At 42.0% G+C, this 17,704-nt stretch overlaps 1 protein-coding gene across 1 annotated transcript in view; it reads right to left on the bottom strand.

Annotated features, from left to right (window-relative positions):
- Positions 1–17,704, bottom strand: part of LOC111656193 (nephrocystin-4-like) — a 130,358-nt gene that overhangs the window by 88,913 nt on the left and 23,741 nt on the right. The window lies entirely within an intron of this gene.

Genomic DNA, 17,704 nt, shown 5'->3' with positions numbered 1-17,704 from the left:
CAACGCTCATCGCATTCCGCACTCTCTCAGTCCTCCAGACGCAGGAAACCCAGAACGACTGTGTGTTGAAAGCTGCGAGCGAGGATGAGGAGGAGGAAGAAAAGCTGCGAGGCAAAACACCCATCGAGACTCAACATGTGTCGCCACAACATCGTCCCTCCACAGACATGTGACATGAACATCCACCACTGGAATCAAACAATTAATAACTTATTAATGGCCAAAAAATGGAGGATCTTTCAAGGCAAATTTCTCAAACCTGGGGTTGTGTGATAAGAACAAACAGCTAGAGAAGAATTCCCTTTGAGGCAGAGAGCTGGTGGGGACATGCATCAGGATTTCAGCGCGGTGGTTTTAAAGTACTTTGGAACGGTGTGATCTACATATGAAGTGCATAAAGAGCTGACAGCTCGGGCTGGCAAACAATAGGACTGGAAGGATAGGAGGGAAATCTCAAAGAGACTCTTTGGTCGTGGTTTTGAGTAAACAAACATGGATAATATTTTCATTCAAAGCCGGGCTGAGAAATTCACATTATGCATGTAATCCTTGTACATAAACAGTCCGCAGCGTGTGGAGGCATACACGAGCTTAAGGAGAATAATATGCGGCTCCTTGATTATGTGGCGGCGGAGATCGGTGTTACGTCAACAGGAGGGTGTAGGTGGTGTAACGGCATTGTGATGAGGACAAAGCGCCGTAGGAGGGAGTGAGCAGATGTGCGTGCGTGTGTTGAAGGGCCTCCGGTGAGAAGAAACTTGCCTTGGGGTCAGACGCATCGACTCATTCTGAGAACCACAGCGACTCGGCGAGTCTTAATCAATGGCGAAGCCTGCTGGTGACAGCCAGAAGACATCAAATCAATGATATTATATTCCAGTGCAAATAAAGTATGACTTTCTGCACTCGCACTGTTTTGGGCAGGAAACAATTGAATTAATTAGTGAATGTGGCGTTTGAATGAGAAGCTGCTTTAAGAGCTGTTTGCGGCGGCGTCGGTCATCGTGTCAGACAAGAATGATCATTAGCCAGTTTCCCCAAAGTGTTATTACGCTGTTGATTTGAGTGTTAAAGGCTATATATAAAATAAGAGCCATTAACTTGAACTCAGAGAGCAGCAGAGCTCTTGTTTCAATAGTGAAAAAATAGAAACAGCGGCCTCGGGCAAAAACAAGGAAGCAACAAACTTTTTCATAAAGTTGTACTGAAAACAATAACAGGCGATGTCACTGCACACATAATTGCTCCAACTGGCAAAGCATTTTCTAAGGGAAGAATCCATCAACCTTGTTTAGAAGTGTGAAATATAACGCTGCAGCATTTTCAGACAAATAAAAAAATAGTGTCTTTTTCAAACATACTACGGCATGGAAACAAAGATCTCATGTCTGTAACCTGGAGCAAGAAAAGTAATCATCAAACTTTTTTGGGGGGGACACTGAGGAGAGGAGGAAAAAAAAAAGGGGGGGGGGTTGGATTATCAAAAGGTGACAGACGGCGAGTTTTGCACATCAAAGAGAGCTGAAACTGCATTTCCCAGCAGATGAGAAGAACTGGAAGCTGCAGAGATGCAACCAGTCCAATTCACCAGCATGATGAACTTCCTCTTCTCACACACGAGTGTAAATACACCACTAATTTTAGAAACATTGCTGCTATTGCTGTGCTGGTTTAAATTTTCCTGATAGGTGCAAATATATATATAAATATATATATATATATATATATATTTATATATAAAAAGCCAAGTTTGTGTAAAAGCTGAAATGAAGCAGTTTGCAGGAAGAGAGTTTTGGAGAAGCTCAAAGAAAACGGGAAGACATTCAGCAACTCAGGGCTTTCTAGAGTACAGCAGGAATTAATCCTAAATTAGGGGGATGTGAGCATTGATGGGAGACGGAGTCTGACAGTTATTACTGTTACTGCAGTCTGTTGGGCTGCTCGTGTCATTATTTCAGCCAGGACCCTGTGACAGGCGCCGGCCCACAGCTCCCGCTACTTATTCTCCACAATGAGAAGCCCTGGAGGAAGTGAGGGAACATGCACAGAGATCATTAACTTAAGAGCAGTAAACCACTCACATTTTCATCCATCTGCACGAGTAGTCCAAATGAACCCAGCAGGCGGCTGATCTCCATCCAGCTCGCCGAGGCCAAATAAGGCTGGGAAAGAATTGCACGCCCGGTCTCGGATCTCAGCTTCTAATCAGGAGTTGGTGCTTTTTCTCCTGAAGAACCTGATCATTAAGTACGGTGTGTGATGTTTAAACTGCATTAACAAATCATTTACTCTCTAATTCAGGATTTAAGACTGGAGGCGAAACAGACTGTAGTGGGAGACACTGCAGTGAGATATTTTAAATCTTTTGGCAAAAATTGAAACTTGCTTTAAAAAATAATTTATTACAAAGACCAAATAAGGTTTTTAATCATCAGGTTTTTACAGATGTTAACGTCTGTTGGTTTTTCCACCACTTCAGAATATCTCAACAAATATTGATTTGGGATTGCGCTGAAATTTCTTTAGCAGAGTTTGACAGACCCGAAACGATCATCTTCAGTGTTCCCGTGACTTTTCCTTCCTGCACCATCAGCAGCTTGACATTTTAAACACACAGCCGCCTAAAATGCCATGAAATTTCATAGAGACATCTGTTCCACTCAGGATTTATAGTAATAACTTCAGGGGGCCCTTAAACACTTCCTCTGGAGCCATTATCAGGTCAGAATGTCACTTCTGGTTATTACCAAATACCCACAAAAACAGTAACTCCTTCAGCCTGAGCTGTCCTTTGTATTTATTGCTAATTAACAGTTTTTAAAAGTGTTGGCATGGCAACACACCAAACCAAGCTCCAGAACATGTTAACATGACAAATACGACCATTTTTTAATTTACTTCACCACAACTGAGGATCAGAAACAAACTTTGAAGAGCCACTATCGCAGCGGATGATTGTCGTCTGGTTTAAGGCAGATTCACCTTTATTGATATACATGTTATTAAAGTCTGAGTGCGAGAAACAGCATCAGTAATTTGCTCATTTAAAATAATAGGGATTCATTTGACTGGGAGCTGTGATATAAAATACCTGAGATGATTATCAATCCTTCATCAGAGCGACAGATCACACGAACCTCCTCAGAGGAAAATTAAAATCACATGACGATGGAGATAATGGTGATGTGAGAGATGAAGAAACGACTGCCGGATCACTCAGGAAAGTAAATGACATTAGCTGCACATGGGAGTTGTACAGCAGCAACTTTTCTCCTGTCGACATAATATCTCATCCTGACGTTCTCAAATTAATCTCGTGGTGTTGCTTTCATCTTCGGCGCACCAAAACAGTTTTTACAAAACATCAAAGCTCTGTCAAACGTGGAGTGTGCAGGTATTTATCTGGTCCGCACATGCATCCCATTTGACATTTGGCAAATACAGAAAGCAGCATCCACACGGAACCAACGTTTGGCCCAAACAATTTAACTTTACTTTATATTTAGTCAAAGAAAAACAAGAAGAAAGGTGAACGGCTGTTGGAAGTCATACACACATTTGTCTGAATAAATATATAAAGAAATACATAAATGGCAAATTAAAGACGTAAGTGTTCATGTAGATTGTGTCTAATTTGAAATGAAACCTGTTAAATCAAATCATTTTACAGCAATAAAGTGGAGACTGGATTGCAGAGAGGACTGCTGCGTTACCAACAGGCACAAATACACATGTTTTAGTCAACTGCCTTTTTTATTGCCAAACAGAAAAAGCATGAAGGACGCATCATCACTGGACCGAGATACTGAACATTTGTTGTCACTGTTACTGTTGGAGTTTGAATCACACATTAAAGTTATAATCTGTAACTTTTCCCACATTAAAACGTCTAAACACAACTCGACCTGTGTTCAGTATGTTTTTGAGTTGTGTTCTTACATTATCACAAATTTAAATTAACGGCACGTGTCATTTGGTCGTCAGTCAGTGACATCATATCCCCTACGATCATGTGTCAGTTGTGTTTGTATGACAGAAGCTCAACATCGACTTTTATCTGGTTCTAAGCCACAGACACTTTTTACACCTTAGCATTAAGGTTAGCATCAATTTCCTGAACCACTCACGCTGAAGGCATCCAAACAACAACTCCCATGATGCCACGCTATTCTATGACGTCACCCAACGCCGTCTTTTGTTATTGTTTTGATTGAGAGACCCTCCAGAGGAAGGAGTTACTTAATGTAAGTTTAAGTCTTGTTTCCATCACAAACATTAAAAGAAGACGAGTCTGTGTATCTGCTGTAGCTGCACGTGTTCTACAGCTGTATGTTGAAACTGATGTTTCTGCAGCTGCTCGGGGCTCAAATGGCTCCGAGATGAAAAATCATTCAAGTCCGGGGCCAAAGATCCTCCACACTGAAGCGGGGTGTCGGTCTGAGGTTGTCGTCCACATGGCAGCCATTAGATGTGCAAACATCATCGCCGCTGCCTCCCTCGCTGCCAGGCCGACGCATTCATCTGGAGAAAGATGGCACTGCTGGCAGGCACTGACAGGGTAAGACTCACTCTGGGCCTATCGTGGGGGGGAGATTGATGCACATCTCAGTGGGGGGAGAGCTGACATTCATTTTAATTAGGCGGGAAAAATATTGTCTCTGCGGCATGTAGCCTCCCTTGCCTTAGCCTCAACTCCTCTTCTTGTTGTGAGAAAGGAAAAAAAGGAGCCTCCAGGGAGGAGTGACCTCCACAAATCAGCTAAATATAACACTTCTCCATCTTGATGACATTACTGTGCTTAAGATGTTTGATTAACATTTAATTAACATTTGTATGACATTTCAGATCAGGACCAAACTAAAAAATATTACTGGTTTCTGAGGTCCGCGCCGGTGGGAGGAGTCTGTGTTCACCTCACGTAATGTGAGTAGTCAGAGAAACGAAAGATCAAGGGAGGGGCTCAGAGGTTTGGGGGTATACGGTATAAAGATCGTAAAGACGACATTTTAATGAGCATGTGATTGGAAAGATATTCACAAGATGCTTTCATTCAGCAAACATCATTACAGCCTGCAGGGGCCCACAACAACCACACACACACACACACACACACACACACACACACACACGCAACCTGCACACACAGAACCAGCCACTTGAGGGACGTCACAGCAAAAACACACAACAATCTATAGCCCATGTACCTGTTGGTGAGCCAATTAAAATCCAAACAAGAGTCTCTGTGGCACAGAGGAGCCACCGCTCACCGTCCCCTGTAATAAACCCAGCCACCGGTCACGTCGCTGCTTTCTGCGCCACATACTGTTTATCTTCAGCCCCCCCCCCCCGGCGGCGGCGACATCTGAGACAGAGCAAGTAATAAACACATAATTCAGAGACTGATGTTTGTTATGTATCTCAACTAATGGAAAGCTTGTCCAACACCAAAACACACAACAAGGGCCACCGTCCCCGAGCCACCGGCCCAGAGTCAACAACACGTTTGTATTTGGGAATTTTAATCTACGAAACACTTTGGTTAACAAACTGAAAATACAAACTATCCCCGATAAATCCAATCCATGTCTTGTTTATCTAAGGAAGTGAGCGGAGCAGACAAACCTTTATGTGAGATTTAGAGTTTGATCTCACATCTAACTGAAACACAAGAACATGCTGTTCCTGTCTGTGTTCACTTCCTCTCTGTGGATCCATCAGCTGGTGAACATGAAGCTTTAGCCTCTCTGTTTCAGCCGCTACATCTTCACAGGGTTTTAGTTTTAAAAAAAACAAATCAGCTGGTAACCTTAAAAAAAGTCAAACTTCTCACGTCAGCTTACAAACTAAATTGAGCTTGATTAGCAAGCTATAGCTAATTAGTGACAACTGTCATTTCGCAAACAGTCGCCGGCCGGAAATGAGAATCCTGCTTTTGTCTTCCACTGTCTGAAACAAGGCGGCGAGGACTTTATCCAGCAGTCATTGGTGGACACATGTCACTGGGGGGGTTAAACACCACATTCATTTTAAAACTCTCCTGTACCTGTCCAACCTTCTCCATCACTATGTTCCTCTGATGCCCGACTACTCCATGCTCCCCCCTCCAGACTGTGCACCACGGGTGAGGGGGGGGCCTTTACTTTAGCTGGCCCTAAACTCCGCCCCCTCCCCCAGACTCTGCACCAGAGCACATCTGTTGCTTCTTTCAGGTCAAAACTTAAAACTAACTTGTTTAGGCCGACCCTTCCCTGGTATATTTATATATATATATATATATGTTTATATATGTGTATACTGTGTATATTTAATTCTTTATCTTGTTTCTAATAGTTTTTATTTGCTTTGTAAAGGTGCTTACAATTAAAATGTATTATTATATTATGTGAATGAAGAATAAAAATGGAACCACATGTTCCTGTCATGAACAAATATGGCTGTAAATAAACATTAAGGAGGGCTGGAACTGTCATGTGCATGATAAACTCACCATAATGTACATTTCCACGGCACCACTTCTTTACTGAGTCACATAATGCTCATCACTATGCTTCTTTCAGCTTTGACTATGCTGTTTATATAAGGCCTATCACGGAGTCTCTGTTTGAAAAATGACAGAATGTGAAAAAAATAAGCTTAATCCATGAAATGGTAAAACGAGTGCACGTACAAAGAAGTAACACTGGTGGGATCCGGCAAATATCAAGAGATAAGAACAAAATCCATGAGAGGGAAGGTTTGTGGAAAAGATTTATTAAGGCTTATTAAACAAATATAACACAATATTCCATTAAAAATTTTATTGTTTTTTAAAATCATTTTCAGGTAGAAAACAGTGTGCTTGGTGATTTGCTTGCACTGTGAGACGTATAACGTGTTTTCCAGCTCTGGAACAGTTTACTGCCACACGTCTGACCTTTATCTGATATCTGCAGCAGGATGTCTCCGGCGCCGGCAGCTCTTTGTCCACTAACTCTTCAGAGTGGTGTTGAAAATGCGATGATCAGTCTCAGTTATATGGAAATGTTCCTCCGGCGGCCGGGTTTCGTTTTGTGGTTTCATATCAAACCTCATACAGAAAACAAAGCTGTTCTGTAGGTGACAACCACCGTCTCCGACTCTTTCTTTGAGCTTCATATAGTGTCTGAGAAACGGGCTCGCTGCCAAACCTGGCGCCGCGTGTGCAAATATCCGGATGGGAGCTTAGTGCAGGGCGAAACAGTAAGTATGTTTAAAGGTCGTGCGTTAATGGTTACACTTCCTCAGACGCTCGGTAATCGACTGTGCCATTCAGCGAGCCCGGTCAGGGTCAAGGGTGACGCGGCGCGAAAATGTGACGCGGGTGACACATTCATTACTGGTTGTGCGCCGGCCCAGTTACTCAGATGGAGAACCCATTTCACAAAATGACACGTATCAAAACTGTCAACATCCTTTTTCAGCAGCGACACGAGTTTGCTGTCTCACAGCAGCTCAGGAGAGTCGCCAATTACTGTTCCGAGGATGTGATTCCAGTCTGACAGTCTCTCAGAAGCGTAACGGCGGTTAGTGAGAGGATGCAACCAAGTATCTCCTCCCTAACACGTCCCTCTCTTCCCCTCCGTCTATCCATCTATCTGCTCTGCTTCCATTCTTCTGAGGCTGCGACCTACTAGAAGTCACTCACTTGAGTCGGTGCTTTGGATGACTGCAGCTGTCACGCCTCCCGACAAATTGTTTCCTGGCAAAAGGACAACGACGCATGGGCCAGCACTGCCTCCTGCCCCGGTTTCCCCCCGGACCAGCCCCCTCCATTAGCAAGAGTTAGTGCTTGTCAGCAGAAGAAGGTAGGCAACAACAAGCCCCATCATCTCGCATTAAGGCGTTCGTAACTGCATTACGCGGCTCAGCTGACGAGCAGCGTCGAGCTAACGGCAGCGTGTCTCCGATGAAGTTACAGCACAAATAAATTGGCGCTGACAGATCACAATTAGGAGAGTTGTCATCGCCTCACGTCAGTTGTCAGTGACCCGAGTATTCTCAAGTGAGCGAATCACGCAGTGTGGAAAGTGTCCTCAGTGGATGACTGACTGCACGATGCTCCGTGGTGTACTCCATTTCTTTCACTGCTCAAATTAATGAGTTTGTCAAGGAGCCGAGAGACGAGTGACGAAAAAGGTTCAAATATTTTACAAGTGTTTGCATCAATCCTTTGTGAGAGGCCTGTGACACGGCTCATGTCTGCACTGCTGGTAAATGGAGGAGAAAATTAATCAATTATACGACTGGTTTATTGGTTTATGATTCTGTTTGTTCTTGTAACATCCTATCGTGAAAATAAAACTGTCACAACATCAGGTCGTGTCTTATATTTTTTGGCTGCATCCACTCAGTAACGTTATGACACAAATATATTTGAGGTCTTTGTTTGACGGACATTTCTGCCGCTTAATCGTGGCGTTGGCGGCGTCGGACTGAGCTTCTCTCGTGAGTTAGCTGAACGCTCTTTCGCTTGAAGATGAGTCTCAGGAACACGGCGACTGACGGACTGAGTGGACTTGCACTGACCAACGTCCATCATGATTTTGGAAATGACGTTCTGCAAGAGTTTGATGCGACGCAGGATGAACTTGTTATAAGTAGGAATACGACTTTCATTTTATTGTCTCATTTGGCTTTTGTTTGTTCATTGTAGCAGCTTGGGTTTGTCTTGTTGTTGCGTATTGTTATTACTGTCTTTTTGTCTAAATGTTCTTATGATGATGATGCTAGGCTCACAAAGACGGAGAAACATTCATATTCTTTTTGTCAGACGCTGCATCTGTTTTGTACATCTCAGTTATTGTGGAAGTGAGCGGACACACAAGCCTGTTTTCCATTGTCACCGTCAGCCTTGAGTGGTTGGAGACATGCTCTGTTTGAATATCTGTAATTCTGACTTCTCCATTCTTCCAATGGAAACAATGGTCAGAGGAATAAAGCGATTTCCGTCCGTGTAGCATTGGCGAGGTTCTCCAACAATGCCTCCGCAGCCACCATTGTGTGCGACTGTTGCCTATAGCTGCAGTGTTCCTATTGTCATTAAATGATCACGTGTAAACCAGCAGTTATATCTCAAACATCATGAAACCGTCAGAAAGGGAATGAGTCGAGTTTCGATAAAACAAAAAGTGCAAAGAGATGAATGAAACTTTGGTGTGAATGAAACCTACTGACAGTTTTCTGCTGAGTCTCCAGAATAATGGAGATGCTGATCCTGTAAGGAGATGTTGCTGTCGAGTTTTTAAATGTCACTTTTCAATGCTGTGAGATGGAATTGCGTTCAAGTCCATTGTTTTGAGGAGGAGAATCTCAGGACTATATCTAAACAATCTGCACTGATATCAAATATAAATGTTTTTTTTTTTTAGTCTACAGAGGAAAATAATCAATGTTGTGTGAAGGGCAGCGCACTTTACCTCAGCCTCACACTGTAATATTATATCCTCATATTCAATTAATGCCGGGTTTCATACCACGAATCAATACAGTACGTGAACGAGCAATTACAGTAATAATATGGTGGGAGATGCAGGGAATTAAGGCTACTCGTCATCTTAATATTTTGGGGCGTTGTAATTACTGAGCGAAGTAGCGAGCGGAGCAACTAATTGCAACTCTCGAACATACGTTCACCCTGCCTTTCTTTTTCCTCCACGGCTTCTTCTTCTTCAGGTTTTCGTCTTTAACAGGCAGCAGAGTGATGTGGAAGTTTGGACACGGTAGGATAGAGTTTCACTGTGTGCAGCCCATCGAGGCACGAGCACTGAGAGGGATGCTGGGTAATACAATGGAGGCCTTGATGAGGACGGGGAAAGAGACTGAGAGAATGAGAGAGAATGAAACAGTAAAACAGCAAAAGAAGGCGAGAAGAAGAAAAGGGGAAAGACAGGAAGTGGACACAGTTTATTTGACTGCCGGAAAAACTTTAATGCTGGTAGAACCCAGACCCTCTCTGAGAACAGCCTATCAGACAAATTCCCAGTTCCTCTCCTCTCCCCAGCCTCCTTCATTTAAATTGTTATCTCCATCCGTCTGACTGCTGCTGAGAAGCATGAAAGAAGTCCGCTCAAAGGCTCAGAGTTAGAGAGAGAGAGAGAGAGAGAGAGAGAGAGAGAGAGAGAGAGAGAGAGAGAGAGAGAGAGAGAGACAGTGTGTGGCGCAGAGAGAGCGACCCAATCATGACTAAAATCAAAAATACCAAAGAGGACAAATGACGACACTGCATGATTTTCTTTCTTCACAACCAAAGGCAATGAGGGCAGTGCAATTTTGTAAAAAGGAGGCCATCCACGGTCTTTGTCTTACAGTGAGGAGCAGACGGTCTCCTCAGCACAGCGAGGATGAGACAGAGCCAGCGGTCTCACAGCACCCGGCGATTGCCTCTGTGTTGCAGCGGTAATGTTTTGAGAGAGAAGGGATTACAACAAAATTGTTTTACTCTTTCTCACCCACCTTAGCCCCCTCAGAACACATCAGAGGACATCATTGTATTTAATCAGAGGAAGGCACAACAGGAAAAGCAGGCTGCGCCCCTCCAAACACAGAGGACGCTCCCTCCCTCAAGTTGCACTTACGCAGCACCATCTAGTGGCGGAGTTCACAGTCTGAGGCAGAGCAACATGGGAAATGATGGAGAAATGATGGAAAACAGGTTCAGTAGTCCATTATACGGGACTCTCTGTGGTCCACTCACGGCTGAATCCACACACAAGACAGAGTGCTTCAGGCGTTTGTTTGTGCCCTCAGCTTCAGGCTGAACTACAGAGTCATTTGTTATTATTATTATTATTATTGATTCCTACCATGTTACTCAGCAGGACCTCGAGGTGTATTCTATTCTATAGTCATGTTATTGTCACTGTCATTTATTTATACTATTCTATTATCCCTAGAGTTCTATAATATATCATATATATCTTTTTCACATTTATTATATATTTTACATTTTACTATACCTCCTTTCATCGCTTCACTCTGAACTGAAACTGTTTATTTAGATTCTGTTTCATCTGACACTTCAGTTCCTTTCATCGCTTCAGTTTCAGGTAAAGTTTATTATTCTTTAATATTATATGTCCCTATATCAAGATATATGTTAAATAAAAGGAGATGTATTATTATTATCACATATATACATCCTCTGTATATATGAAGATATAAGTTTATAACATTTATGAAATACCTATAGTAAAATCTGTACATGTGCTTATATTAAAAACATCTATATGATGAATTTTATCTGGTATAACATGTAGCAGGATATGTGTTAACAACATATATTTAATTTATATATGCTAATTTATTAAAACAACATACATATCAAGAGTCTGTATGCTTATATATATTTTTGTGATTCATTTCTTATAAATTCCAGCCTTTGGGATGGGTATATATGGCCATTGTTCCAATTTCTAATAGTTTTAATATATCATTTTTATGTACATATATAAAACATATATTTCATATATGGAAATTCAATATATTTACATATATTACATTTGCATATGAGACAGTGAAACTATTTCAAATAACTTGTGTAACTCATACTATTTGCTTTTAAATTGTGTTTTCTACTCAATTAAAGTCTCACATGTCAGTATATTATATATTATTCAACCGTACATGTACAGATACAAATATATACGACACTCAGGAAGTCTTACACGTATGTTTCTGTCGCAGTTCATTCATTCTCTTCTCTCACTCTCTCACTGCCTCTCCTGTCCATTTCACACCCTGCCGTGCCCTCTTGACCTGCAGTAACCCCGGCCTTCCCACCTTCCAGCCACCTGACTCTCACCTGTTCCCCACTCTGGATTTTGCCTTTTGCCTGTTTTATCTTTGTGTCTGTTGCCGACCACGACCTGAGCCCCGACTTCTCCCACTGTTTGCCCTTCCCCTGCTTCTGCTTGCTGAGCCTTAATAAAGGTGAACTGCTGTGAACTTTTACCGCCGTCTCTGAGTCATGCTACTGAGTCTTCCTAAACCAGAGCTGTGACACACTGCATTAATCCACATTTCTGTACACTGGCCGAGGACACTGGACTGTATATAGCTCTCCGACTTGAGTTTATTGTATTTTATTTCAACGCATTGTTTACTCTGCGTCTTGTATCTGTATATCTTTGTAATTTTGATTTATGGTGTAGTTCTAACTTATGTTTTTCTTCTGCTCTGCTGTAGTCTCTTCTGAATCTTTATCGAGCCTTTTCCTTCTGTTGCTGTAATACAATTTCTCACACCTAGAGTCAATCTCAAATACCATAATTCCTCATAAGAATACAGCCTCGCAAAACAAGCTGCATAGAGTCTGCAGACACTGCTGTCAATAGACATATTTAAAGCATTGACATGTTTAGTTTTTTGCCTGAATGGCATTAGAAAATACACCAAGGTCAAAAGGCCAAAGTCTCTGGTGCATTTTCCAAAAATATAACTGAGTTATGAGTGGTGGTAAAAATTCAATTTAAGGCAACGCCATTGATTTTCTTGCAGGTTTAAGTACCAGCAGAGATCACAAGGGCCTGAAAAGTCTTGGAGGTTGTGGCAGCAATCAGACATGAACCTTCACATTTATGGTTCACGAGTGGTGTCAAGTGGTGTGAAGTGCTGTTGACAGTGTACAGCTGCCTGCCCTGAAGGCGCACCTTAGCTAAACACAGATATAACACCTCAAAAGCATCACATCTCTGCCAGCTGTGACAGAGTGCAGGAGTGTAGACTGTACACAGTCCCATCCCGCTGAAGTTTTAGCAGTCAGCTGACTGCTGCTGCTGCTGCTGCCAGTATCAAACCTTTATCAGTCAACACCCGAAACAGATCAGGCTCTGGATTAACACTCACAAATAACATATGCACACATCAGCACACATCAGCACACATCACACACACACACACACACACACACACACACACACACACACACACACACACACACACACACACACTCCACTCCCACACACAGACAGAAATTACTCTCCACCTGCTAAATATCTCTCACCTCATCAAACAGTCATGCCAAAGAAGGCGAAGGTGGTGAAGTAGAGTGTGGTAGGAGATCTTTTTTTCTTTCTGTCACCCACACAACAGTTTTTGCCTTTCTATTCTAGGATGATGACAGACATCAGTTTGACGGTTCTATCGGCTTTATTAGAAATTTTCAACCCGGGTGAACTTTTTTCAATAAAAGGCAAGAATCCCATTGGAGCATCAGTAAAATTCAAGGCAATCTGCGTCATAGATTTCGAGATATCCTGCGTGCAAAGTGAATATTTTGGACTATAGGGCTGGTAGGTGTGATAGGAAAGTGTCCAAAATCGAAAGCATTCCTCATCTGACCTAACTTTATGGCAGTCTGCCCATTTACATGTTCACATTTTCTGTGTACAAGTGGAAAGTTTGTTCCAACGAGGGCAAAAGAGGAAAAAAGGATCAGGGAGTCGCCAAAAGCACGAGGCTCCATCCTCTGGGGAACATGAACTTCCACAGTTGATGTCAAGGATATAAGGTTAGTTTTCCTATTCCTTCTTATTCCCTGGGAGAGACTGGCAGAGTGCAACAGAAACCTGAATCAAGCTCTGAACAATGGCTGAGACACATTTGCTCAGTTTCATGGCGCTGATAGACGGTGTAATAACACACACCATAAACTAGACCTGTGTGCTGCCTGTAAATGTAATGTTTTATTGTCTGTAGCCTGTTTATTAATCTCTTCCGCCACATACTACTTCAGCTTTACAACTTCCTTCTCCACAATGACAGCCAGAATCTTTTTTTTATTGCTGTAAAAAAACAGCTACTTCACAAAGAGTATGTCAATTCAAGTTTTATATATACAGCTCCAAATCACAACACAAGTTATATCCAGGCGCCTCATACAGAGCAGGTCTAGATCGTACTCTTTACAACACTGATTACAGAGACCCAACACTTGGCGACAGTGGCGAGGGAAAACTTCCTTTTAAGAGGCAGAAACCTCGAGCAGAACCGGATTCAAGGAGGGTGGCCATCTGCCTCGACCGGCTGGGTTGGAGAGGGAGACGGATTTGTGATGTGACGACCTTATTCCTTTTGAGTTTACAGTACATCAGAGTAAACCACTAGTCAAACACGAGAACAGCAAACACTCTGTATATTCTCATAATTCATTTCCAAACTAACGACTGAAATAAATGGTCTCAATAAAAACATGCAGTCATATCATTTTTAGCCAGAAGAACCACAAGCTGCAGTTCCTCTAACGACCACTAGAGTCTGGCTCCAACAGTGAGTCCAACATAGACTCCCATGTTAAAATGTCCAACTTTACAGCAGAAATAAACATGTTTACAGCCTGGTACAAAAACTGTTTTGGTCTCTACAGCTAATTTCCTCCTTTCTGACACCTGTTTATATAACTCACCTGTTTACATTTTATTAAGGACTAAAGTTATGGAGGATTGAGGGGCGTGGCCTCTTTGAGTGACAGGTGGGTAAGTGTATGATTGACACAAACTGGCATTCGCCAAAGTCTCAGCTACACACACGCCCCCTCCTCTTTCACCATTTTTGGATTAGCTGGGAGTTAGGGTCCAGAGTCAGATGCTGCCAAGACGGTGACAGTGAAGCAGTTCACTCTGAGCTTCAAAACCGGTCTTCAGAAACCTGTTGGTGACGTCACAGAGGCGACGTCCATACTAATTTACAGTCTATGAGATAGAGAGGAAATCCAGGGAGAGAGTAGCGGAAGGAGAGAGTAGCGGAATGAGACGCAGCGAATGATCTGGGCAGCTGGGAGTCGACTCGAGGACTCGCTGCTCAGGGGATTTGAACTCTAACCATTCGGCCATCAGGTCGCTCACAATATATGTGATTCTGAGTGAAATGCATCAAGTATTGCCTGAACTGACATAATGTCTGGGACACACATTCATGTTCAGTTGTAACCAGTTCAGTGATCCCCTGACTTTTCATCTAGCGCCATCACCAGGTCAAGATTTCAATTTGTCCAATACTTTGTTTATGATCAAATAGATGCAAAATAAAATTAAAGCCATTCCCATTGACCTCAGCTGCTCACACAGTCATTAGCGATGCTGTGACTTTGACACAACACTAACAGCCTTGTTTTTTTTCCTGCATCTCTTTTTCTATTCTGAAAAGCCACAAACTATCATAATTGAAACACGGAGACAAACAAACCATGAGCAGTGTTTACTACATCTTCCAGACAACAAGCGTACAGTTCATCGGTTGTGAAAGTCACGGTGTTTGGTGATTATTCAGATCATGACACGTCAGGAAAGAGCTGGTGGTGTGGTCACATAAAAGTGAAAATGAAACATTAAAGCAACAAAGATGGTGACGATAGTGAGCTATTTGTCACTTGAGCTGTGATGTTTCAAGCTCTTTTATAAAAACGCTGTTGTTTTCCACCTAAACAATATATATATATATGTGTATATACATATATATATATATATATATATATATATATACACATGTACATATATATATACATATACATATATATATATATATATATATCATGTGTCAACAGGAACAATCACTCTCATCCATGGTTAAAAGAAAAGGGGGGAAACTGTCCATTTACAACAGACTCTATGTCATGCTGTTGCTGAGGTAGGAATGGGTGAATTAATACACAAATGCAAATGTAGCACGGCGCTCCGATGACCGAGTTGCTGGTTGTTTATCCTGCTGCTTTTAATTGGTGATCTCGTGACCCCTGCTTGTATAAAAGACACGCAGTAACACAATGAGAGCCCAGCCTTGGCATGCATTAAGTGTTGAAGGCTCACCCACACACATAATCATCACAGTCTTTCTGTGGTATTCCACGCCATGAGCGGTTGTTGAGTGGTGCGGCTTGAATTCGGAAATTACTTCCCAGGGGACGTGTTGACTGTGTCGTCCTACAACAGGTGCCGGCTGCTGCTCTGTGTAATTCATATGGACAGAGGGAAGATATGATGGGACTCCAAATTGGGACTCAATTAATAACTAACAATATTTTATGGATTCATAAAGCTGAAGATTTGCTGTGTTGAAAGTTGTTATTTTTTATTTTAACCAATCACAGCAGCAAAAGCTTCTGCCTCTAAAAGACCTTTTAGATCATCACACACAACTCTGAACTAATTAAAAATGTCTCGGAGAGATTTTATGTTATACATTATATGATGTATTTTATGTTCCTCAATAAAATAGGCAACTTAAATTCAATCTTCCTTTTAGAAATTAGCACTTAACAACAATGGCCAACCATTGTTCCAGTTTTTGATTTCAGCCTATTGCATCGACAAATCAGCATAATGGCTCGGTCAACTTTAAATTACAGGCGGCCCAAAACACTGATTACATACTTTTCACCATCATCTATTACAGTCAGCTGCAAAGTGAGAGGATATTACACGGGCTCTAACTGAATGTTGATGCGAATTAAAAAGAGACCTGCAAAAATCCTTAGACTGGGGAGCGGGGGGTTCAACCGAAAACTGTTGAGAACTAAAGAATGCTCGTTGAGCTTCTTGTTTACTTATTCTTTTATCAGATGTTTCCTAATTTAAATCATAGCCTTACTAGTTTCTTACTAGTTTTTATTTAGGGCAAAGCTCTGGCTGTTTGTGTTGACACAATATTAAACAGAGACACATTTCAGAAGCTTGACATATTTTGATAAAGGAATACAAAAAGGATTGTGTTCCTCTATGTCAGGTACTGATTGAAAGTGGCACCTGACAGAGCCCGACCTCTGACTGGAAATGTATTGTCTGATTTTTTATATAGATATTAACCTTTGACTGTTTGACTGTTGATATATTGTTATATAAACAGGTGAGTTATATAAAAAGGTGTCACAAAGGAGGAAATTAGCTCTAGAGACCAAAACAGTTTTTGTACCAGGCTGTAAACATGTTTATTTCTGCTGTAAAGTTGGACATTTTAACATGGGAGTCTATGGGGACTGACTCACTGTTGGAGCCAGACTCTAGTGGTCATTAGAGGAACTGCAGTTTCTGGTTCTTCAGAGTTGGCTTCATTTTTCAGCCTTGGTTGATGCTTGTAAAAAAAAAAAATAATAGCAGTATCTCGCTGTGGGGTGCAGCAACAGAGAGCAACCTCAGACCACATATTTAAATTCCCCACATTTCCCAGAAATCCTTTCAACATTCATGAAAATCTGTGCCTGTGCAGGCTGCATTTCAGCAGTGGCAGGATTGACATGTTTTTTTTTAAGAAATAAAAGCTGTGGAGTGAATGATATTACCCATCATCCATCACCAGGATGGCAACATTTCGAAGCCTGGCATCAAGTCAGGTCACGTTATTTATATGACCGGAAATCACAAATTTGCCTCAGGCGACTTTCCAATCTGTAAACCCTCTGTCCTGAGACACTGGGGTTTAAGTTGAGGTGGCGAGAGACAAGCAGCAACAGCAAAAGCCTGCGATCCCTGTCAGTTAAAACGACATGCTCCAAGACAAACCACATTTCAAGAGCGAGGTAAGATGCTGTCTCATTGAAAGACCCCCCCAAAAAATAAAAAAACAAATAAATAAATAAATAAATAAAGGGACAGATGAACCTCCACATTACCAAATATGTGGTGAGAGAAGAAAGGTGGGATGAAGAGAGAGAGAGAGAGAGAGAGAGAGAGAGAGAGAGAGAGAGAGAGAGTGAGAG

This window comes from Seriola lalandi, unplaced genomic scaffold (assembly GCF_002814215.2).
Source record: "Seriola lalandi dorsalis isolate HSWRI2012SDOR001 ecotype SW California unplaced genomic scaffold, Sedor1 jcf7180002054347, whole genome shotgun sequence".
Taxonomy (NCBI): Eukaryota; Metazoa; Chordata; class Actinopteri; order Carangiformes; family Carangidae; genus Seriola; species Seriola lalandi.
The sequence above is the reverse complement of the archived record's forward strand: the minus strand, read 5'-3'. Positions and strand labels throughout refer to the sequence as shown.